Source organism: Lithobates pipiens, unplaced genomic scaffold (assembly GCF_037356315.1).
Source record: "Lithobates pipiens isolate NorthernLeopardFrog02 unplaced genomic scaffold, aLitPip1_a1.2 Scaffold_30, whole genome shotgun sequence".
Lineage (NCBI taxonomy): Eukaryota > Metazoa > Chordata > Amphibia > Anura > Ranidae > Lithobates > Lithobates pipiens.
Genome location: NW_027507791.1, coordinates 66414948 through 66438555, shown reverse-complemented (window position 1 = coordinate 66438555; position 23608 = coordinate 66414948). Strand labels below are relative to the sequence as shown.

The following is a 23608-nucleotide window of genomic DNA, read 5'->3' as shown; positions in this document are numbered from 1 at the left end:
AAAGTTTTCACTCTGGACTATTATATTATTATTATACAATATTGTATATTGCTTTAAAAAAACATTTTAGCAGCTCAAGTAAACCACACATAGAGTGCTATGACTGCTTGTGGGTGTGGTGTACGCATGACCTCAGAAGGACTTTGTGTCATGCATTTAAAAAAAATGTAGAAATGTCATTGAGAATGTAAACCAACACTGTGTATGAGGGGCCCCCAAAACCAGAAATGCCCCTGGCCCCCCAAGGTCTAAATATGGCTCAAAGTAAGGGAAGGTTATAATCCCTGTTAGGGTTTTTTATTTTGTTTTGTTTTTTTGCCACCTGGGGTCTAATTTATGGAGATTTACCTTCACTTCCTGTCCCATAGCCAAAACAGGAAGTGAGATCAAATCCCTTCAAATTAAGGAAATCCCCACCCCCCACTTTTCTGGGGGCAACCCAGAGTTTGGAATTTTCTTTTACTTTAAATTTCAATGATAATGGTAAACAGGACAAATCGAGAGGATGATATTCCCTAACGAGGGAACAGCAATGAAAGCCTAATAGGTGTTCTAACCCCTCTCCACTCTGTCCAAAACTGGAAAAAAAATAAACTTTTGCCTTTAGTTATACTTTAATTTGACAAAAGCAAATTGCTGGAAAAAACGCTTTTTATTGCAGAAGAGACAAAAGGGTTTATTACTAAAGGGTTTATTCTAAAGAAATTTGTAGAACTATTCTTCCTGTGAAACTGCATGTACGTTTGTTCTGTGCAAAGTGGGCAAATTGAATGTTATTAGGCCATTTTTCTCTCCAGGCCAAATGTTCTTTTATAGCGTGAATTAGAAAAATACTGCATTATGGTGATGGCAATAGTAAAAAATACTTATTTACTTTGATTTTCAGCTCCATCTAGTGGCCATAATGTGGTATTTTCTTGATTCACTCTATTAAGGACAAACGTACATGCTGTTTCACAGGAGGGATAGCTCAGTACATTTTTTATACGTTTCTTCTGCAACAAACACTTCTTACCTACTACCAAACTTGTTTGGGTTGTATGCTGTAGGAAGTTATAGAACGTGGCTGTGTCTAGGAAAAAAGCATTATTACATTGCTGCCTCATCAGATTTGATTGGCTCAGCAAAAAAGGTTTGCTTCTCTAATTAGTGAATTGCTCATATGGAGTGTTGGTTCACTTTAAGTACAGCCACATAATTTAACATATTTGATGGGACAGATTTATTATCTAAAGTAATAAGCGGCTGAGGACTAAATGACCTCTAATAAATCTCACTGGCTGTGCCGTATATATCATTTCACCCCTATAGGGCCCCATGGGTCACATGAAATGGGCACAATTAAATTCCTCCATCCCCCATGTGATCTTCGTCGTAGAATCAAACTTTTTTTTTTACAGATAGTAATTACATTACAGACCAGTAAAATCATGAGCTATTGCCTGAAGCCAGGCCCAACCAAGATGAGGATCAGTCATTTCACACTGTGTGGTCTCTGTCTAGATTAAAGTATTAAATATTTTGTAACAAAAAAAATGGCGTGTTGTGGCGTGTTTTTTTTTTTTTTTTGTAAATTCCAAGACCGTACACTTTAGGCTGCATTCACACATGAGCGTAGCGTCTTTGAGCGATATTTCGGCGTCTTTTTAGGGGTGTTTTATGCACCGTTTTTGGGCTTTGGTGTTAGTTTTCGCCATCAGCTAATAAAAAAAAAAATAATTATCTGTTGCATCATTTGACTAGATTTGATACTAGGTATTTCAGCCTTTTTAGCTTCTTCGTTGGCTTTTTTCTTCTTTTATTATTATTTATTATAATGTTTTTTCGTTTGGTTAAAGGGTTTGTAAAGCTACTATATTTTTTTTTTTATCAATATCTGATCTATATGCAGCATAGATCAGGAATATACCGTTTCCCCTAAAATAAGACCTAGCGTGATTGTCGACGATGGCTGCAATATAAGCCCTACCCCCCAAATAAGCCCTAGTTAAAGTCCTCCTATGTCTCATTCTCAGGGTAGGGCTTATTTTTGGGAAAAGAGGGTGGGGCTTATTTGGGGGGTAGGGCTTATATTGCAGCCATCACCGACACTCACGCTAGGTCTTATTTTAGGGGAAACAGGGTAGCTGTTATTTCTGCAGAAATTTTCGATTTACCTGTTATATGCATATGCTTTTTCTGAACGTTCTCCTTTAGTGTATCTATGATCTCCTTGGCTTCCGGTTTTTAGAGCATGCTCCGTGCAGTAACGTCATGTCTTCAAACTACAATTCCATTGATGGTTAGCGGCATCGTGCATGCGCAGTGTCGCTTTTTCGCTGTGTAAAAAAAAAAATGAGAACGAGCCTTGTCTTCTCATTTCTCACCACCCAGCAGCCACGCCCATTCCTGCCCTGCCCAGCACGCCCATACACTGAATAAACATAAAGGGGGCGGAGTAAAGGCTGTGCCGCTGAGATGGTCATTCTGAGTGCAATAACGTGGCATGGGAGGCGGAGCTACAGTGTCTTAGACATGCCTGCGGCTCCCGTGCCTGTGAGCGCACACAGCGTCTCCCCGCAGAGGTGTAGTCCCAAGGGAAGGGGCGAGCACACTGACTAACCCCCAGCCATAATGGCTCGGATGATAGGGGCAAGCTGACAGAGGAAGAACAGGAAGTGAGAAATTCAAAAATGCAAAGAAAAAAATATATTTAGAAGGGAAATTTAAGGAAAAGTTAAGTGAACCAACAATGCACTAGCTTAAAGGAACCTAAATAGAAAATAAACAAACCTTTTACAACCCCTATTAAGGGGTTCATGTTTAGGTTGGGGTTAGGGTTATTTATTATTTTATTTATTTTTTATTTTATTATTATTATTTATTATTATTATACAAATAATAATAAACAAATAAATGTAAAATAAATACACAAATAAAAATCATTAAAAAAAAAAAAGAATACTAAGTAACAATGAAAAAATAACCCTTAACTTTAACCCTTACCCCTCAAAAAATAAAATAACTAAACACCCTAATACAAAAATTATTATTAATAATGTATTTTTTGTTTGAGTTTTGGTTATTTTATTAATAATACTAATCAATATGTTTTAAGGTTAGAGGTTATTTTTTTAATTTTTTTTAGTGTATTACATATTCATTTATTTTACTTATTATGATTTTTAGTTGTGTATTTATTTTACATTTATTTATTCATATATTGTTACTATTTAATTTTTTTTATTTGAGCAGAAAATCGCACAAAATTGAGACAAATGGTGCGTTTCCATGAATTTCTATGTAAATAAAAACGCCCAAATCTGCCCGATTCGAGCGACAAAAAAAGCTCCAGAACTTGTTTGGCTTCAGGCATTTTGGAGTGGAGATGTGAACCATCTCCATAGAGATTTTTGTTCCCCTCCAGCATTTTGGAGCTTCAGGCTTTAAGCTACAAAACGCTCAGGTGTGAATGGGGCCTTAAAGCTGAGCTCTAAGCAAACTGTTTAAAACAAAGATAAAATGCATATCATAAAAGCGGTTTTAGCTGCCGGGGGGTTTGTATTTGTCCATCCAGCTCTGAGATTTACACATCTCTGCAGCCCAGTCCAATCTAGCAGAGGCAGAGGACCTGATTTTCTCTGCAACAATTTCACTTTTACTTAGAGGTAGAGGTACACTGAATGGAAATTTTGATGCGGAAACCCAAAATTCAGACTGCACTTGGTCGAAACTGAAAATTACATTTAAAAAAAAAAATACATATTTATTTTTTTATATATATATATATATATATATATATATATATATATAATTAACTGAATTATATTTGCCTTTTTAATTAATTTCATTATATGAATTTGATGTCGACCATTATGGGAACCTTTAGCGCAAGAAAAGCTCAAGAAAAATGCATCCCTTTAAATTCTATGATTTGCCTCTACACTGGTCTGTTGTGCTTCCATTGTGGTGTTAAAAATCTTGCTTGCAGCATTTTTGGTCGGTTAAAAAAAAAAACGCCCCAAAAATGCACATGCCCATTGAAATACATTAAAAACGCAGCAAGAGTGTTTCAATAACGCACCCGTGTTCCGTTTTGATGTGGTTTTTGAGTCGCATGACCAATAAAAAAACACAGAAAAATCGCGGCAAAATCACCTTTATCGGCACCCTTTTCTCCATCTAAAAAGCTGAACTTTATCCTTTAACCTTAAAGTGGTTGTAAACCTCAATATTGTACTTGTACCTCTAGGTCAGTGATAGCGAACGTTGGCACTCCAGATGTTTTGGAACTACATTTTCCATGATGCGCAATTACACTACAGACTGCATGAGCATCATGGGAAAACATCTGGGGTGCCAAGGTTCACCATCACTGCTCTAGGTAAACCTATGATGAGGCTTACCTATAGGTACTGTAAACATCTCCTAGATGTGCACCGTTTAGGAGATATTTACTATATATGCATTATCGGCACATGCATACTAGCACATTATGCCTTTATCTTGCAGGTCTTCAAAATAAAGATAAAAAAAAAACACATAGCGGTTTACAACCGCTTTAATTCTGTCCAACCACTTTTGTGATTCGTGCACAGCCAGGATGGAAACATACTCTGTTAAGAATTAAGAAATACTGTGGTATCGCCTTCCCACTCAAAATAAGTTCTCTAATCTGCTCACTCTGCTCTCTCTGTTATACAGCAGAGGTCCATCGTTTTTGACAGACGTTGATCAGTAGATCGACTGCTGTTAAACAGGATTGTTAAAAAAAAAAACTTTAATTTGATCAGCTGCTGCAGCAAATCAGCTGCAGTGCTGATCAGTGTGTTCTGACAGCAGAGGGGTTACTGCTGTCAGCATACAATAGCACAACAGGGAGGATTCCTTGCTTGCGTAGATGAGGGAATCCTTTTTCATTTATTTATTTTATATTTTTTGTTCAGCCTGCCATCTTTAGCCTAGGTCAGAGTGGCCCCCTCCAGGGGCCTTGGGCTTGGTAACCGTTATTTCTCCATTGTTCTAAGATTTTTTTTTTTATTGTGCGTGAACGAGGCCTGATTCAGCATGATTACATCAAGCCCACATACAATTTTATTTTGTTTTTTGTACTTTTACTTGGCTCATCTGTCACACTGAACATTTAAACATCTAACATGAGTAATGGAAAACAAAGCTTCCTGTTCAGTAGTAACGACTATATTAAGGTCACAGTTCCTGTGCAAAAAAAGACTCGTTTTAAAGATATTCAGCTTAACGCAGCCATGGTGCCGTTAGATTCCAGACTGTGATTATATTATTCTAAACACTCTATCTACTATTGATTCTATGAAAAGGCCCACATCTGTTCTAGAACATCACGTTTTCACCATTAATATAGTAATGAACCCAATCTGTAATGGACTGTTCAATCATATGTGTATTTAAAGAGGAAGCAAGCCCTGTTGAGTTTTACTTCCTTCCCCCCCCCTGCAAAGCAAAAGCATTATGGGCTAGTATGCATAGCATACTAGCTCATCATGTGCCACGTACCTGCAAACTAAGCCCACGTTGTCCCCGCGGGAGCCGTCAGGGCACTTGCTAATAAACGTCACAGAGCCCGTTTCTTCACAGCGCATGCGCCAATGACATTGGTGCACTACAAGGTAAATATCTCCTAAACGCTGCATGTTTAGGAAATATTTAGAGTACCTATAGGTAAGCCTTATTATAGGCTTTACTATAGGTACATCTGCATTGGGGGTATACAATCACTTTAACTGCCAGAAGTTGTATGAAAGTCAAGTCAGATATGACTAGTGTTGTCCATGGCAGTGTTGGCTTAAAACTTCTTCTTTACCTTCATTCATTACCTTCATTTGTGTGCACTACATAGGGATGTGGCAGATGCATTTATGTCCTACACAGCACCCAAGCAATCATGGAGCACTGACAACTTTAATCAGAAGATGAGGATGGATGTTCCGTTAACTAGTTGGGGGGGGGGAGGGGGAGGGGGAGGAATCTCCTTAAAGTGGTTGTAAACCCTTACAAACCACTTTGACCTACAGGTAAGCCTAGATTAAGGCTTACCTGTAGGTCCAAGAAATATCTCCTAAACCTATATGGTTTAGGAGATATTTGCCCGAAGACAGGCACTGCTGTCTACGACGCATGCGCCGTAGACAGCGGCGCGCAGGCGCACTGAGCGCGGCATTTCCAACAATGGAGCTGCCGCGCGTGCCGGCTCCCGTGCACATGCGCGGGAGTGATGTCATCGCGGCTCTGCCGAATGACAGCGGCGGAGCTGCGAGACCCCACCGAGAAGATGGATGCGCCGGACTACAGGGGACAGCGGTGACATCGCTGGCTCCTGTGTCAGTTAAGTGACACATAATGGGCTACTATGCAATGTATAGTAGTCCATTATGCTTTGCCTTTGCAGGGAATGAAAGAGGAAGTAAACTCATCAGGGTTTACTTCCTCTTTAACAGGGATCGGGAAAAGTTAAATAGGGGTTCCTTGAGCAAGGAAGAATTTTTGATTCTCAGATAAGTTCCCACTGATCCTTTTATCTATCACTAAGGGGGGTTATTCTTCCGAATGACCACAAGTGTAAGGAGCATTCTTCCCAGTGACTATCACACTAATGTACTGTATCATGAGTTGTAGATTTAGTCATTTTTAATAGGGATTCCCTGAGACTGTAAAGTTTATTTCAAGGGTTCCTCTGTGTTGAAAGGGTTGAGAAAAACTGTTCTAGGAGAACAAAGGGCATACTTCATTGGAGGCAAGTTATGTCCTTGGTGCTGTATCCACACATTTTTAACCGCTTCCTGCCCGCCCTATAGCCGAATGCCGGCCTTCGGGCGGGCGGCTTCCCTCGCCTGGCCGTCCCTGGACGGCCAGGTGTTTACTTCCGCAATGCGCGCCGCCGGGGGCGCGCATCGCGGAAGTTTTGCACTCGCCGTGTCTCCCGGAGACAGGCGAATACAGATCGCCGTGAACGGCCAATCAAAGCGGCCATTCACAGAGCGATCTAAGCTGCCAATAGGAGATGATCTCAAATGTAAACATATGAGATCATCTCCCATTGCCGTGTCTCTCTCTCCTCACACAGAGACAGCGTGTGAGGAGAGAGAGGATCTGTGAGTGAAACATTGTATCCGTATTGAGTACCAGTGCCAATTGTCAGTCCCAGTGCCAATTGTCAGCCCCAGTGCCAATTGTCAGCCCCAGTGCCAATTGTCAGCCCCAGTGCCAGTGCCATTTGTCAACCCAGTGCCATTTGTCAGCCCAGTGCCATTTGTCAGCCCAGTGCCATTTGTCAGCCCAGTGCCATCTGTCAGCCCAGTGCCATCTGTCAGCCCAGTGCCAGTGCCGCCAGTGCCACCTGCCAGCGCCACCTGTCAGCGACAGTGCCAGCGACAGTGCCATCCGTCAGCCCCAGTGCCGTCAGCGCCAGTGCCGTCAGCCCCAGTGCCGTCAGCCCCAGTGCCGTCAGCGCCAGTGCCGCCAGTGCCAGTGCCGCCAGTGCCACCTACCAGCGCCAGTGCCAGCGCCACCTGCCAGCGCCAGTGCCACCTGCCAGTGCCATCCGTCAGCCCCAGTGCCGTCACCCCAGTGCCGTCACCCCAGTGCCGTCACCCCAGTGCCACCTACCAGTGCCAGCGCCACCTGCCAGTGCCAGTGCCAGTGCCACCTGCCAACGCCAGTGCCATCCTTCAGCCGAAGTGCCGTCAGCCCCAGTGCCGTCAGCCCCAGTGCCGTCAGCGCCAGTACCGTCAGCGCCAGTGCTGCCAGTGCCACCAGCGCCAGTGCCAGTGCCGCCAGTGCCACCTGCCAGCGCCATCTGCCAGCCGCACTGCCATCTGCCAGCCCCATTTGCCAGAGCAAATAGCCAGCACCATCTGCCAGTGCCATCTGTCAGCGACATCTGTCAGCGACATCTGCCAGCGACATCTGTCAGCGACATCTGTCAGCCCCATCTGCCTCCAGTGCCATCTGCCTCCAGTGCCATTTGTCAGTGCCACGTGTTGTCAGTGCCACCTGCCACGTCAGTGTCACCTGTAATCAGCGTCACCTGTCAGTGTCACCTGCCACATCAGCGTCAGGCTGTGTAAAAGTCTCACACATTTGGTATCGTTATACTCAGGAGGAGTAGTAGAACGTATTTTGGGGTGTCATTTTTGCTATGTACATGCTATGTGTTGGAAATATCTTATAAATGGACAACTTTGCGTAAAAAAAATGCGTTTTCATTTTTTTTCCACATTTTCCCAAAACTTCTGGAAAAAAAATGAACCATTCAAACGACTCAATATGCCTCATAGATTATACGTTGGGGTGTTAGCTTTCCAAAATGGGGTCACTTTGTGGGCATTTCCATTGTCCTGGTGCTCCAGGGCCTTCAAAACTGTAATAGGTGGTTGAGAAATGAAATGTGTAATTTATGCTCCTAGAACGCCTGATGGTGCTATTTCAATATTGGGCCTCTGTATGTGGCCAGGCTGTGTAAAAGTCTCACACATTTGGTATCGTAATACTCAGAAGGAGTAGCAGAACGTATTTTGGGGTGTCATTTGTGGTATACACATGCCATGTGAGAGAAATAACCTATTACATTAAAAATTTTGTGAGAAAAAAAAAAAAAAAAAAAAATCTTCATTTTGCAAAGAATTGTGAGAAAAAGATGACAACATCAAAAACCTCACCATGCATCTTAGTAAATACCTTGGAATGTCTACTTTCAAAAAAGGGGTCATTTGGGGGGTATTTGTACTTTCCTGACTTGTTCGGGTCACAAGAAATGAGATAGGCCACCAGTACATCAGATGTGATCAATTTTGTGCGATTCGCACCACAGCTTGTAGACTCTCTAACTTTCACAAAGACCAAATAATATCCAATAATTTGGGTTATTTTTACCAAAGATATGTAGCAGTATAAATTGTGGCCAAAATTTATGAAAAAAAAATTATAATTTGCAAAATTTTATCACAGAAACAAAGAAATATGTGTTTTTTTTCAAAATTTTCGGTCTTTTTTCATTTATAGCGCAAAAAATAAAAACCCCAGAGGTGATCAAATACCACCAAAAGAAAGCTCTATTTGTGGGAAAAAAAGGACACAAAATTCATTTGGGTACAGTGTTGCATGACTGAGTAATTGTCATTCAAAGTGTGAGAGCACCAAAAGCTGAAAATTGGTCTGGGCAGGAAGGGTGTTTAAGTGCCCAGTAAGCAAGTGGTTAATCAAACTTTATCTTTTTGATTTAGAATTTATTTTTATTTTTTTTAAGAGATGGCTGGAGTTACACTTTAATACATGTCAATATAGACAGACTTCTGTACCCCTCCCTTGAGTACAAGTTTCACCGGGAAGTCCAGATTGTTTTATTAGTGCTTATTTGCAAAGCTCCATGGGAAATTTAAGGTAAATGGCAATGCCTTAGATACCATTGTAGATAGACAATGCAATTCAAAGTGAGCTGTCATTAGGATTAATGTCAATACAACAAAAGGCTCCGTAATTGTTGAACACAATATTTGCTTACATTAGAGACAATAGACTTATTTATTTTAAGATCTGGCACAAAAAAAAAAGACAAATGTTATATCTTTAAATCAATGGTTACAATTTATTCTGACTTTCAGGTGGTTTATCAGCAACTATCCAAAATGTGCATGGTGCATGGCCAGATTTCGTTTTGTTAAAACTCTGTTTATAAAGGGTTTCCTTTTTTTTTTAATTATGAAATACTGTTTTTACCAGATTATTAAGTTTTTTTTTAAATTCAGTAACAGTTGCTATTACCTGAAAATGTGTCATTTTTATTTTTCTGTTAAAATACTTTAGCTAATTTATACGCTTGCCCTCAAGCTTTTTCCAGTATCTCTACTACTTCTACTTTTGAGAAGTTGCTTCTTCAAACAACATCCCTGACTCCCAGTGTTCCCTACCTTCCTATACGTCTGCCTGGGAGAGAGAGCCTCCGACTGTAACAGCAGGTAAAATAAGTATTGAACACGTCACAGTTTTTCTAGGTAAATATATTTCTAAAGGTGCTATTGACATGAACTTTTCACCACGTCCGTAACAATCCATACATGCAAAGAAACCAAAACTAATAAGTTCAGTAACTAAGTTATGTGTAATAAAATTGAATGACACAGGGAAAAAGTATTTAACATGTGAAGAAAGGGAGGCCCAAAAAGGGATGGAAAGCCAAGACACCAGCTGAAATACATCATTAATTAGAAATCAATCCTACCTCCTTGTCAGTACAAATTAATATGAGTGGGTTTAGTCTCAACTGATGGCCTATAAAAAGGTGTCTCCTTACCAAGGTGTCCCACAAGAAACCTCTCATGATGGGTAAAAGCAAAGGGCTTTCTCAAGACCTTCACAACCTTATTGTTGCAAAACATACTGATGGCATTGGCTACAGAAGGATTTCTAAACTTCTGAATGTTCCAGTGAGCACTGTTGGGGCCATAATCCGAGTCAGATGAGACCAAAATTGAACGTTTTGAATTCCATAATACACACCATGTTTTGGAGGTCAAATGGCACTGCACGTCACCTCAAAAACACCATCATATCAACAGTGAAGTTTTGAGGTGGGAACATCACGGTGTGGGGCTATTTTTCATCATATGGTACTGGACTGGCTGAATGGAAGAATATACCAAGACATTCTTGGAAAAAAATCTGCTGCTATCTACCAGGGTGGTGAAGATGAAACAAGGGTGGACATTTCAGCAAGACGATCCCAAACACAAAGCCAAGGAAACTTCAAAAGAAAGTAAAGCTGCTAGAATGACCCAACCATTCACCTGACTTGAACCCAATAGAAAATCTATTGAAAGGAGTAAAGATCAGAGTTAATAGAAGAGGCCCACTGAACCCTTCAAGATTTGAAGACTGTGCGGAAGAATGGGCCAAAATCACACCTGAGCAATGCATTGGACTAGTTTCTTCATACAGGAGGCATCTTGAAGCTGTCATTACCAACAAAGGATTTTGTACCAAGCATTAAGTTTCAGTTAGCGTGTTCAATACTTTTCCCGTGTCATTCCATTTTATTACACATAACTTCATTTTTGAACTTATTTGTTTTTTTTTGTGTGGGTTGCATGGGTGGTTACCGACATGTGGTGAAAATTGCATGTCAATAGCGCCTTTAAAAATATATTTACCTAGAAAAATGGTGATGTGTCCAATACTTAATTTACCTGCTGTATCTCTCCTGAGGAATGGGATAAATGCTTCATTCTGACTTGTTAACTGTCAATGGCCACACAGATACAAGAAAAAGGGTTTAAACCTATTACTGGGTGGTATAGATGCCTGGTTGTCCTCAAGCGTAAATGTCCATCCTACTCAGATACCTGCTGGCGATGTCACAGTTCCATGGGAACATGACACACATACGTTGGTATTGCCCCCCCATTCAGACACGAATGGGTACGTTGGAAAATTTTGCTTCAATCAGGGCTATAGCCAGTAGGCTGATCAGTGTATTCCGATGGAGGAGTCGTCTCACTGTCACAATAAAATGACACAACACGGAGGATCTCATTTGTGTGGGTGATGGAATCCACTGGCTGATTAAAAACTAAACAAAACAAAAAACTATATTTGTATGGCCAGGCCATAGGAAGGGGGAGTGGGGACGTTGTGGCCAAATGGCCTACAGGTATGGCAATAATCAACATTTTTCAAAGCTACACATTTTTTTTCCCTATTGGTGCCTCTTGCTGCATAAATCATTTAGGCAAAGGACCCCTGTTGTGGAAGGCTACAACGAGATGTGTGTGTGCTTGTGGTGGGGATTCTTTTTGGACACCCTGATTATTATTGAGATCTGCCATGGCCATCTAAACTCAATAGGCACCTTCGACCAGTATGGATGGAATGAAGTCTCCTATTGTCTTCTCTGCACAAATAAAGAAGGGAGGCCAGAAAACAGACATGTGCCTTTCCTCATGTGAATTTATTATGGGTGCTTTACTAGTTCAAAACACAATGAGTCACCCTCCGCCGGTCACCTGTGCAGCATGCTGCTGTTCAACCCGTGTCACTGACGGCACCATCCCACTCACCTGAAAGTCAAGGTAATTGAAGACTGGAGAAAGAACACACCTGGGGATGTGGCCGTGTGAAAAGCTAGTTTAATTCTTAGTGTTTCCTGCTGAGTCTTAGTGGATTAGGTGTCACCCTCTCTTTTTACTATGTGTTTTTTTTTTTTTTTGGGTTTTACTAAAGTGTTTGTAAACCTTAACCATTACCTTTCTTCTTTGCTCACGTTTGGTCTGTTTATTATACTACTGTTATATCTGTTTGCAAAGTGCAAAAAAAAAAAAAAAAAACCTGTTTAAAACTATCCTGTGTCCTCTACACACTTCCTGTGTTTGATCTCAAAGAGCCCTCCTCGTTCTTTTTTACGGATTATAGAATGATTGATTGACTTTTATTTGGTAAAGATCTAAGAGTAGGAGTGGTTGAGCAGTTTAGGAAAATACAGACCAGGGCTGACACCTGCAGTGTGGTCAGTCTACAACAGGGCTTCAATACACTTCAATACAAGGCAGTTACACCCTCCTTCTTCCTGCCCAGGACAATTTTTAGTTTCAGCGCTGTCACTTTTTAAATGACAATTGCGCGGTCATGCTACACTGTACCCAAACTAAATTTTTTTATTTTGTTCCCACAAATAGAGCTCTATTTTGGTGGTATTTGATCACCTCTGCATTTTTTCTTTTTTGCTAAACAAATAAAAAAGGACCTAAAATTTAGAAAAAAAAAGTTTTTCTTTGTTTCTGTTATAAAATTTTGGAATTTAAGTAAGTTTCCTCCTTCACTGATGAGCACTGATGAGCTGCACTACTGCACTAATGGGCACTGATAAGGCGTCACCTATGAGATGGCACTGATGATGGGTGACAGTGATATGCAGCACTGATGAGCAAAGATAGGTGGCACATGGGCACTGAAAGGCTGCACTGATGGCTGGCATTGATGGGCATCACTGACGGCACTGGCAGGTATTTTTAATTGCCACTGATTGGCAGCTGCCTGGGCACTGATTGGCAGCTGCCTGGTGGTCTAGGGTGGCATACCTGGTGGTCCAGTGTGGTGGCCATCCCGGTGGTCCTGAGCAGGTATCCAAGGGGGGGCTGTGGTGGCCCCCCCAGTCAAGAGATCAGCCGATGGGCTCTCCTCTGTCAGACGAGAGTGAGGAAAACCTGATCAAAGGCTCTTCCTGTTTACATCGTGATCAGCCGTGATTGGACATGACTGATCACGTGGTAAAGAGCCTCCATCAGAGACTCTTTACCGAGATCGGTGTAGTGTGTGCCACGATGTGTGCCCCCCCACGGATGCGTGGCGCCTGTTATCCTGCTGGATGTCATATGATGCTCAGTCAGGATAGCTGAACCACCGCCCAGCCTATTCTGCTATTCTGGGATAAAGGTTTTACATGAATAAAAGCTGACCATTGCATGCTACATGTTACATATTGCTGCACACGGTGGAGTGAGAGCAATAATTCTAGGGCTAATGGTCACAGTTGACTCTAAAGTGGTGACCTGTAGGGGCTTTTAAAGCGTTGTCTTTGGAAAAAATAGGGTACAGAAGTTCATTGTTGTTTTGAGGGCATGTGCAATTTTAAAATAGAAGTTCACTTTCTTTTAAAAAAAGAAATAAAAATAATGCACATTTTTTGCAGATAGAAAAGTGTGAATTTTTTTTTTTTTTTTGTAGGAGCCTGGAAAGCATTGCATCTGCGATCAGCGGATCATGGGTGCCATGCAGGATTCCTACAGACTGTCAGTGTAAGCTGTCTGCCCATACCAGTAGGCAGTTTCACCAGTGGCGGCCTGTCCATTCCGGGTGCCTCCCCTTCTCTCCACGCCACCCCCCTATATGCAATGGATAGATTCATGCGTAGCAACCCACCTTTACATGTGTCTGGCCTTTTTCAGGGCACCAGGCACATGAATTACAGCGGCCAGGGTTTTTTGAAGAACCTGATTAGAGCCAGAGGCTTCCAAATAGGGTGGGCTCGGGGTGGCAGAGAAAGCGCTCCGATTCCTCCCAGGTGTTTTGCAACAGTGAAAAGTATATTCGCTGTTGCAACACTGATCCTCCTCCCAGCCAATCGGGAAGTGGGTATGAAACCCACTTCCCGATTGGCCAAAATGTCAGGCTATCCTATTGGACGCCTAGTGCTGGGAGGAGCAGAGAGGAGACACACTGCAAGAGCTGCACCATGAGAGAACACCGGAGAAACTTTCCCCCATACCCGCAATGCTTGAGGACAGACGACCACTCTGGAAGATGGCCAGGAAGAATCATTGAACTACTAGGGCACTCAACAGAGACCTGGTATTTCATTGAGAACTACAAGCCGTCCGCTGCAAAGGCTGTTGGTACTTGTAGTTTTCATATTCACAGAATGGCTGCTTTAAAAAAAAAAAATTCTGACAGGGAGCAGGGGGCTAAGATCTCTAGCTTGCTGTCACTACTAAGGATTAGGGGAGTGCGGGGCCAGTGCTACAGTAACATGTTGCATGTTACACCTTGAATATTGGTGTAACATGTAACGAAAGCGAAAGTTGAACTTATCCTTTACAGCTTAAGGCTGGGTTCACACTAGCTGTTAGCAGGGGGCGTCTCTGTTCACTGTTTTAAGTGCAAATCTGATCTGAATTTTTGGCTAAATTCGCACCTTTAGTGGACTGGAAGATGCACAGGACCCTTCTGCAGTTCTGACTGTGGCCCAAAGGGGTGTGAACCAACTCCATTGAGAGCTGGTCACACTCGCCTGTCATGCAAATGGGATGTGGAGAAACCCGCATCTAATTTGCATCAGTGTGAATTCAGCCTGACGCGTTGGGTATCTATTTACTCGCCGCAACCTCCTCATTTATATTCTACATAATTGGGGAAAATATTGCGTTTGTTCGCTCCTAACATGAATTTTAGTGTAACCGTTTTATTCTCCAGGATCTCTTTCAGAAACTAAATAATGTTTTGAAGGTTTAATCCTCAGGTTTAACATTTTCAATGTGTACAAAAGGCACAAAAACGGCTCTGACATGGAAAGGGTTAAGAGCGGAGTACATTCCTGGCAGGTTTACAGGTATTTTTTCCTTTCCCTGCAGGTTCTTTAAAAGGACAAAACACAGTAAAAATATGCATAGTGTATATTGCAGAGAAGTACTGCATGTCTTTTTAATTTTGCCCTGACATAAGCTTTAAAGAGGAGGTAAATGTCGCACTTCATATTACTGATATAAGCCTGCTGTACCATGTACTTGTATGAGAAAGTCTCCTGACTTTGTATTGCTTCCCTTGTATGAAATATCTGGTGTTTCTGCCAGCCCCCCTGCTTTCCTATTATAAACTAACCACACTAAGCAGGGGAGCACACAGTTCAGTTCTCTAGCTGTGCTGGGAACTCGGTATGCTCTCCTCCAATGATCAGATTTGTCCTGACATGCCCCCAATGCACAGCCATTCATTGCAAGCTCAGTGTGCTGCTGCTTCTCCCCCCCCCCCCCCCCCCCCCCCAGATCTTATGCAGCTGAGAACAGAGGGAGTGTGTGTGTATGTGTGTGTGTATAATTATTATATATTTATATATATATATATATATATAAAAATGTTTTGCCATTAATTTCTATTTTAAACGGAATGGTTTGTTTTACAAGGTGATCATTTACAATCACTTTAACTTCATTCATTTCATGTCCTTAAAGTGGTAGTAAAGTCTTTTTTTTAGAAGTTTAACTTACAGGTAAGCCTATAATAAGGCTTACCTGTAGGCAAAAAAAAATCTAAACCTGTACGGTTTAGGAGATATTCCCTTCGCAATGCGCCACTGACTGCAGCGGCACATGCGCACAGGGGCTTCTCGGCTGAAAGTCCGGCAGACGCCGGACCCTGCCGGAAAGAGATCCCCTGCGCGCATGCGCAGGAGTGACGGTATCGTGGCTCCGGCCACTCACAGCGCCGGAGTTGCGATACCCGGAAGACATGCTGAGGGAGCATGTCAGCTCCCTCGGCATGGTTCGGGCAAGATGTCGGGGCCTCGTTCTAAGGTAAGTATTTCATAATGAGCTAGTATGCGTTGCATACTAGCTCATTATGACTTTTCCCTTGCAGAAAAAAAAAAACGGCAGTGGGTTTACTCCCGCTTTAAATACAAAAAGCAGGAGATGGTAGTAACTATTTCTTAAAGGGCCCAAGTTATGAAAAAAAGTATCTAAATACAATTCCATTATGCATTTTGGTTCCAGTGTTATCCAATATAAAGAGCACCCGTCTGTTACTTGCAAAATGTGAAGATGAATTGCTATGTCAGTAGTTTCATCCGTCTCCAGGCAGCTGCCCTGAAACGTAAATTCCAGGACAGTCAAGCTGATCCTTCCTTTCTAAATGTGATTGAGCCCCCATTTACATTGGCACGATTTGACGTGTGGTTTAACATGTCAAATCGCATGCTAAATCACAGCCTATTGCTGGCAATGGCTCTGTCCCAAATGGTGCGATGCTTACTTTGCGGTGCCAAACTGATTTCCAAAAGTGGTTCCTGCACTACTTTTGGCAACTTTGGGGTCGTTTTCAATAGACATCTGTGCATGAACCCTCACAGATATCTTTTAAATCACCCCTAAGGCTGGGTTCACACTGCTGCGGTGACCAGATCGGATGTGATTCGCACCGCATTGCAGTGCAAATCACATCCGATCTTTGTGTGATGCGAGTTCAGCCATACAGATAGTAAGGCTGAATTCGCATCGCATCCGGCCGAAACTCGCACAGGACCCTTTTTTTCGGTCCGCAGCAGAATCGGATCGCATGGGTGTTGACACCATGCGATCCGATACCTGTCAGAGTTTGCAGATCGCACTGCTATATGCGAACTGATCTGGGGGTGTCATTAACGTTTGACTGACACTCCCAGCAGTTCACATAGGGCAGTGTGAACTGCCGCCAGGAGGCATGCGATGCGGGAACCCGCCGCAGATTTGCAGCGTTCCCGCATCGCTGCAATGTGAACCCAGCCTTAACTGGCACAATGCAAACTTGAAATCATATAAGTTCAGCTGAACTCGCACGATTTCAAACCCAGGTTGAGTGTGAACGAGGGGTCAAGTTTCTGATTAGCAGACAGTGGAGTTGGGACTCCTGAACCATCTGAAGTTCCTTCCGTACTTGTAGGAAGGCTGCATGATCAGGTGGACTCTTGCAGTGGTTCCTCGCATGCAGGAATTAGAGTTGTCTCCCCTAGGATGGCAAGGCACACCCCTATTCCTCCCTCCTCTTCACCTCCCTGACGCCAGACTGCACTGTCCAGCGGTCCAAGCTTTTGGATGAAGACTGGAAGACTTAAGATGAAAACTGAAAGTTTAGGGAAGCGGCACTGAGAGAGCAGGATCCAGCAGCATTGGAAGCTGAAAACTGCATCTGTTACATTAACGATTTTCCCAACTAGTTTACTGGGGAATGTGTTTTTATTGTGCTCAAAGTGTTGAGATAAAAAACACTGAGGGTTTAATAATGCTCAATTCACATTAATGCCAAACTCCACTCTGGGAAGTTTTAAGTCATTTTTTGCAGAGTGTGCATTATACCTGTTTACCTTTTGAAATGATGTAATTTCAGCGCACAATAAGTAAGAGTTGGTGGAGTATAGTGGGGATTCCCCGAAAGGTGTTTTTGGAACTTCCTCTGTAATTCTAATCCCACAAACAAACATGCTTCGCCCAGCAGGTCTTTTGCAAAATCAAACAAGGAAATGGTTGTCGGAGGGGGTTTAAGCAGCCGGGAGGCTAAACAAAGACTGGAGTACTGTCAACAAAGCTGGCCTGATTTCCCAAAGTCAGCTTAAAGTGGTTTTAAAGACAAGATCTTTTAGCTTAAAGCAGATAGAAAACAGCAAATAAAAAAAAAAAAGAGATAATGTCATAATGTGCTAGTATGCGGATGATGCGCTTACTTTAAAGCGGAGGTCCGCCCACCACTGCAAAAATGAAAAGCCAGCAGCTACACACTTCAGCTGCTGGGTTTTAATAAATAGGACACTTATCAGTCTTGGAGTCCAGCGATGTTGGCACCACAGCTGATGTTTTCATCAGTTGTCGGGTGCATGTCGCCGCCCATTGCGGGTAAGGGTACCCAGCAGTGTAGTTTTACTGCTTCATGCCAGGAACCCTACTGCGCATGCGCATGGCTCTGCTCCTCACTTCTGCTGAGTAAATATACAAGTGAATATACAAATGTATACTGCGCTGTCCAAAATTGACCCCAGATGCAGCCTGTTGAGGCGAAACGCGTTGGAAAAGTCTAGCTGATGCGGCTGTTACTGTCTTACAAGCGCTGTTTTTATCTTTGGAAATGTGAGTGTGACCTTCATATTTTCTGATTTACATTTCATTCATTCACTATGGAATTACGCTATATGCCCTCCTTTTTCTTTCCATATCTAATGGTTGGGCTGTCTGCCCTGTATATTGTCCTATCTGCTGATATCCACTGGTCTGAACTCCCCCTGGAGACTGAGCCTTTGCTGTGAGCCAGAACCATCTCTGGTACCTCACAAAAGCCGGATTGACTCATTAGGTGTACAGCCATTTGAGTTCAATCGTTCCGGTAAGCGATTGGTGACTTTGGTGGATCTTCTATCAATTAAATTTTTCACTAATTATGTGACACAGTCTGATATATTATTGTTTTGATACACCTGGATTGTTTTTTCATTCCACGGGACTACTTTTTGGTTTATCACTATTAGGACCTACATTGGTCACCATATTTTCACTTATGGTTTTATTTATTTTTGTACAAGTGTGTGTGTGGGGGGGGACAAATCAGCGGAGGTTCCACTTTTGGGTGGAACTCCACTTTAAAAGATGCCGTCCAGCAGTGTGCTGCCACTGCTGCCTGGGCTTCCATCTTCCTCTTCATCTGGCCTTCCTACCAGGTTTGTGGAACAGCTTCGGCTGTTTGAATGGCATTTACTGTCATGCATGGGCACTGAAATAATGGCTGTGGCACAGGGCTTTGAATGGGCAGCACCGTCCATGCAGTGTGCATGCGCTGGTGACGTCACCAGCACCAGTGACGTTACCTGTAGGTATAGATCAATAAATCGCTGAATGGACAGGCAATCCTTTTAGACACCTAGCAGGAGGAGAGAAGAGACACATGGCGGAAGCTGCGATGATCTAGGAGAGGACACAGGAGCCGCTGCCTGACCCACACCTTGCCACCTGTTGCCCACTGCCTGACCTACAGCTCGCTGCCCATCACCCGCAACCTAGATGGGGTAAGTGCCAGAAGACCACCAGACAGCGGGCGCCACTGGATCCTAGCTTGCAATTTGCCACTTTATCAGTTCTTTGACACACTTCAATGTCAATTTTTTCTTCTGTCGTCATAGCGGAGATCTATGGGTTTTGATCGGAAAATGTGACGTGAATTTTTAAAGATGACATCCAATTAAGGAAAACATTCCTGCTGCTTAATTCCAATTCTTATACTATCCAATACTGCACATCTGGAGGGTTGATGAGGATGCTAAAAATCTTCATTGTGTTATGTCGCATTTTACTATCTGCTCTGATCTTCTAGCTCAGCTGCTGTGAGATCTACCATTCATGCGGTGAGCATAGGAGGTCACTCGCTCTTTACCTCCTTAATTCACGTATTCCTTTTCCTGAATAAAAGGCTTTCTCTGAATGTACAAGGTGCGATCCAGGCGTTCATCCTCCCCTCCTCTTTACTTGTCCATTCAGAGAAAGCTTTGTATTCTGTAAAAAGTATACAAGACATTCACTGAATGGAGTGAGTGAGTGACCCCCTATCCTTATTGTATCAGTGGTGGAACTCGCAGCTTCTAAGCCTGAATATCAAAGCTGAGAATGGAATGCGGTTTAAAGTGTTACTAAACCCAGAACCCTGCATTCAATGTATCTGGTCCCACACAGTACATAGAACATGGAAATGCAATTATTTTAGTAAATATAAACCGCTAAATGCCTTTTCTCATCAGCAGTTAGGGAAGTCTTGTGACTTCTATCAGTGTTCAGCTAAGCACTGGTTAAAGCTTGTAGAAGGAGTTTCGTTTTCTGACTGTCCAATGAGACTGCAAGGCTCCTTACCCTCTGCCTGGACAGTGCTGATTGGCCCTGTGCTGATCACATGCACCCTCCCAAGAAAAAAAAAAAACTCTATAGCAATACACATAAAACTGAGCATGTGCAGCCTGGCTCCATAGACTCTGTGTTATCAGGAAAGTATCTGGGGACAGTGGAAGGAGGTGAGGATTGGAGATCAAGCAGCCTTTTTACACAATGCGCAGGATTAACCCCTTAGGTTCCACAGTGAGTATAGCAAGCATACTTTACTACATATACAGACTGATTTTACTGTTGTGGGTTTATTAACATTTTAATGCACCAAAGTTTTTTTTTTGTCATCCCCGGCAACTCTCTGGATGTCGTATACCAAGAGTTAGAGGTAACTAAGCTTAACAAGCACATGGCAAAATTATTTATATATTTTTTTGGGAGTTCAGCTTTTAGGGTGCAAACAGAATTAGCAAATTTTTAAAAGCTGTGACCAAGGCAAGTGCACTTGACCTAAACCAGTGGATGAAACCACCAATGGCTTACAGGCACAAAGGAGGCTTGTATTACAGGCATGCATGTACAGCATTTTATTACAATTTCTTAGGAATGGCATAAAAAAAAAAAAAAAAAATGCATGACAAAGTGGAATTTTATTTGGTGAAGTATTGAATAGAAACAAGTTCTATTAAATCACTTTATAAAAAATGAATGTGTGAAGTGGAACATGAATAGTAAAATGAAATGGAAAATTGGTGAACTAACTTCTTCACACGTTTATAAATAGGCTAGATTTCGGTTTCAAGGTCTGTTGATTTTCTAGATATGCATTTTTTTTTTCTGGGAAAATATATGTTCTTTCCTTTTCCAGAAGACTGACACACTGACAGATCAGAACCCTGGCCTGAAACACTTCAGATCCCAAATGTATTGGGGTACATGCACTAGGTGTCATATACATGGGTGTACAATAAGTTGGGTTCAGAGACATAATTTATACAAATCTGAACACAGAAGTGTTGTATATTACGGGGCCAGTGGCGTAACTAGAACCTTCAGGGCCCCGATGCAAGAAACCATGAAGGGCCCCCCTGAATCCCAGCCAGGGCCCTTCCCTCCGAGTCCGGTGGGGGAACTCCAGGGCGTGGTCACAGGTATGACCTTTGTGAGCCCTGTAGTTCCACCGCTGGTATCAGTCGTTTTTTTTTTATTAGTTTTTTTTTTTTTTAGGTGCCCCATTGGGGGACTGTCCCTAGACAGGATGGGGTCCCCATCCCCAGAAGTTGATGAGGTCTTTTTCTCCAGGGCAGATGAAGTTACTGCCCCCACGTGAGAAGGGGTCCCTGCCCCCACGTGAGAAGGGGTCCCTGCCCCCACGTGAGAAGGGTTCCCTGTCCCCATGTGAGAAGGGGTCCCTGTCCCCAGGGGGAGATGGAGGGGGTATGTAATGGTGTGTGGGGGATGGGATCCTTTCAAGCTGTAGGCCGCACACTCATCCATGTTGGCCTGGGATCCATCCAGTGTGCTGGACGGGTGATCAGCATATCTCCCAGAAAGACCTTTCATCATCTATGTATGACGGGGGAGGAGGGGGGCTGGCAGACAAGCCTGCAGTGTCCTCCGGGGAGCTCTCATAGGGCTGCACTGCATCTGTGTGCTTAAAGTTTGTTTACCCGGGAGAAGTATGCAGGGCAGTGTGGGCTGGACTCAGGGGGGGCAGGACTCTGGCTGGGGAGAACAGACATCGGACTGAGCGGCAATGCATGGAGCAGGAGAGGGGTACTCTGAGGAGCCGGCTGAGGACACAGGTCATGCGGGGAATGCACAACTAAAGAGCAGCCAGTGCGATAGTCGAGCATGGAGCTCTGCTAGTCACCCTCCATCTCTCCAGCCACCCGTGTGCATGGTGCACTGGTACCCCTAGCTGCCTATGCTGCTGCCGGCCATATGTAGAGGGGGCTGCATGGGCCCCCTGCATCACAGGGCCCGGTTGCGGTCGCTACTGCTGCACCCCCTATAGTTACGCCCCTGTACGGGGCTGTTCACACAACTCTGAGTTTTTTTTGCCCTAAACTGTAAAAAAATTTGAGTTGAGTCTGTTTTGTTTGTTTTTTTACCATATTTTATGCTGTACCCATGTAAATATTTCTTCTGAGGTTTACATGCTTACAACCAAGTGGACCCTATGTGTTCCCGCATAGTGAATTCAGAAGCAACATTTAAATGTCAACAATGTGTAGAAAGCTCAGGTGTCATTCTGCGCCACTGTTGGTTACATGCTGTCAAGGTTCGTGGAAGATGTAAACATTGTTTAATCAGTGGCGCAGGCACAGAATGTACACATCTCATTTCAGACTACTTTTTACGCAGGATCTCATTTCCAGACGTTTGCATGAGGCCTTAAACCGCATACACACTACTAGTTGAACAAAAAAACGAACAGTTCAGGTTGGAGCCGCCATACTAACAATCCAACGTTGGTGCTGAGATCTCCCCTGCTGTGCTATTATGTTCTGACAGATGGGTGCCCCCTCTCCACCAGAACACTTGGGTCAGCACTCTGACATTGGCTGAGAGCACCGTTTGGGAGCTGGTCAGCAGACCTTTTTCGGTCTTGACCCTTCAATAGACGCTAGCCAAACTGCCGTACACAGGAGCCGAATGTCAGCCCTTGCATACTAGGCTTTAAAATGTTAAATGTTAAAACATGTCCAACCAAGGTAAAAGTTCCGGCAAGATACAAAAAGAGGAGGGGGAGGAGGCTGGGGTACACCAAACAGGTGTACTAAAGCCGCGTACACACGGGCGGATTGTATGGCCTACTTAGTCCGTCATACAATCTGACGGACAGTCCGTCCTACTTTCGAATGAACGGACTTGACCACACACGGATGCACAAACAGTCCGTCGAAAGCTTGCGCGATGACGTGTACAGCACGTACGACGGGACTAGAAATAGGAAGTCCAATACACAGCAATGCAACCTTTCACCGTGTAAATCCTTTCTGAGCATGCGCCATTCTTAGTCCGTCGAACTAGCCTACTGACGAGCGGATTGTCCGCTGAAACCAAAGTATGACGGACAGTATTTCGAAAAATCCGAAATACTTAGTACGCCAGACTGCACGCTGAAAAAGTCAGCTGAAGCCCACACACGAGCGGACTGTCCGCTGAAATGTGTTTCGACGGACTAAGTAGGCCATACAGTCTGCCCGTGTGTACGCGGCATAAGATTCCAAAATAAGAGGCGGTTAATCCTGACCAGTTTGCGTAGAAGAATCTTGGGGGACCTTATCTACCAGGTACGTAGCATAGCCCGGAGAATAGTGGAAAACATGCCAATAAAACCAGGTTTTGTGAAATTGCCCATCTTTGCGTTTCAAAGCAGCCATCAGTCTTTCCATATCATCAGTTTCGTTTACCACAGCTATCCATTACCCAATTGTCGTTGGGTCAGTACTTTCCATTTATGGGGAATTCACTTTAGTGGCATTGAGAAGGCAGAT

At 43.2% G+C, this 23608-nt stretch overlaps 1 protein-coding gene across 1 annotated transcript in view; it reads left to right on the top strand.

Moving 5' to 3' along the window:
- PRKCH (protein kinase C eta) overlaps positions 1-23608 on the top strand; it is a 297109-nt gene that overhangs the window by 57399 nt on the left and 216102 nt on the right. The gene's annotated exons all lie outside the window — the stretch shown is intronic.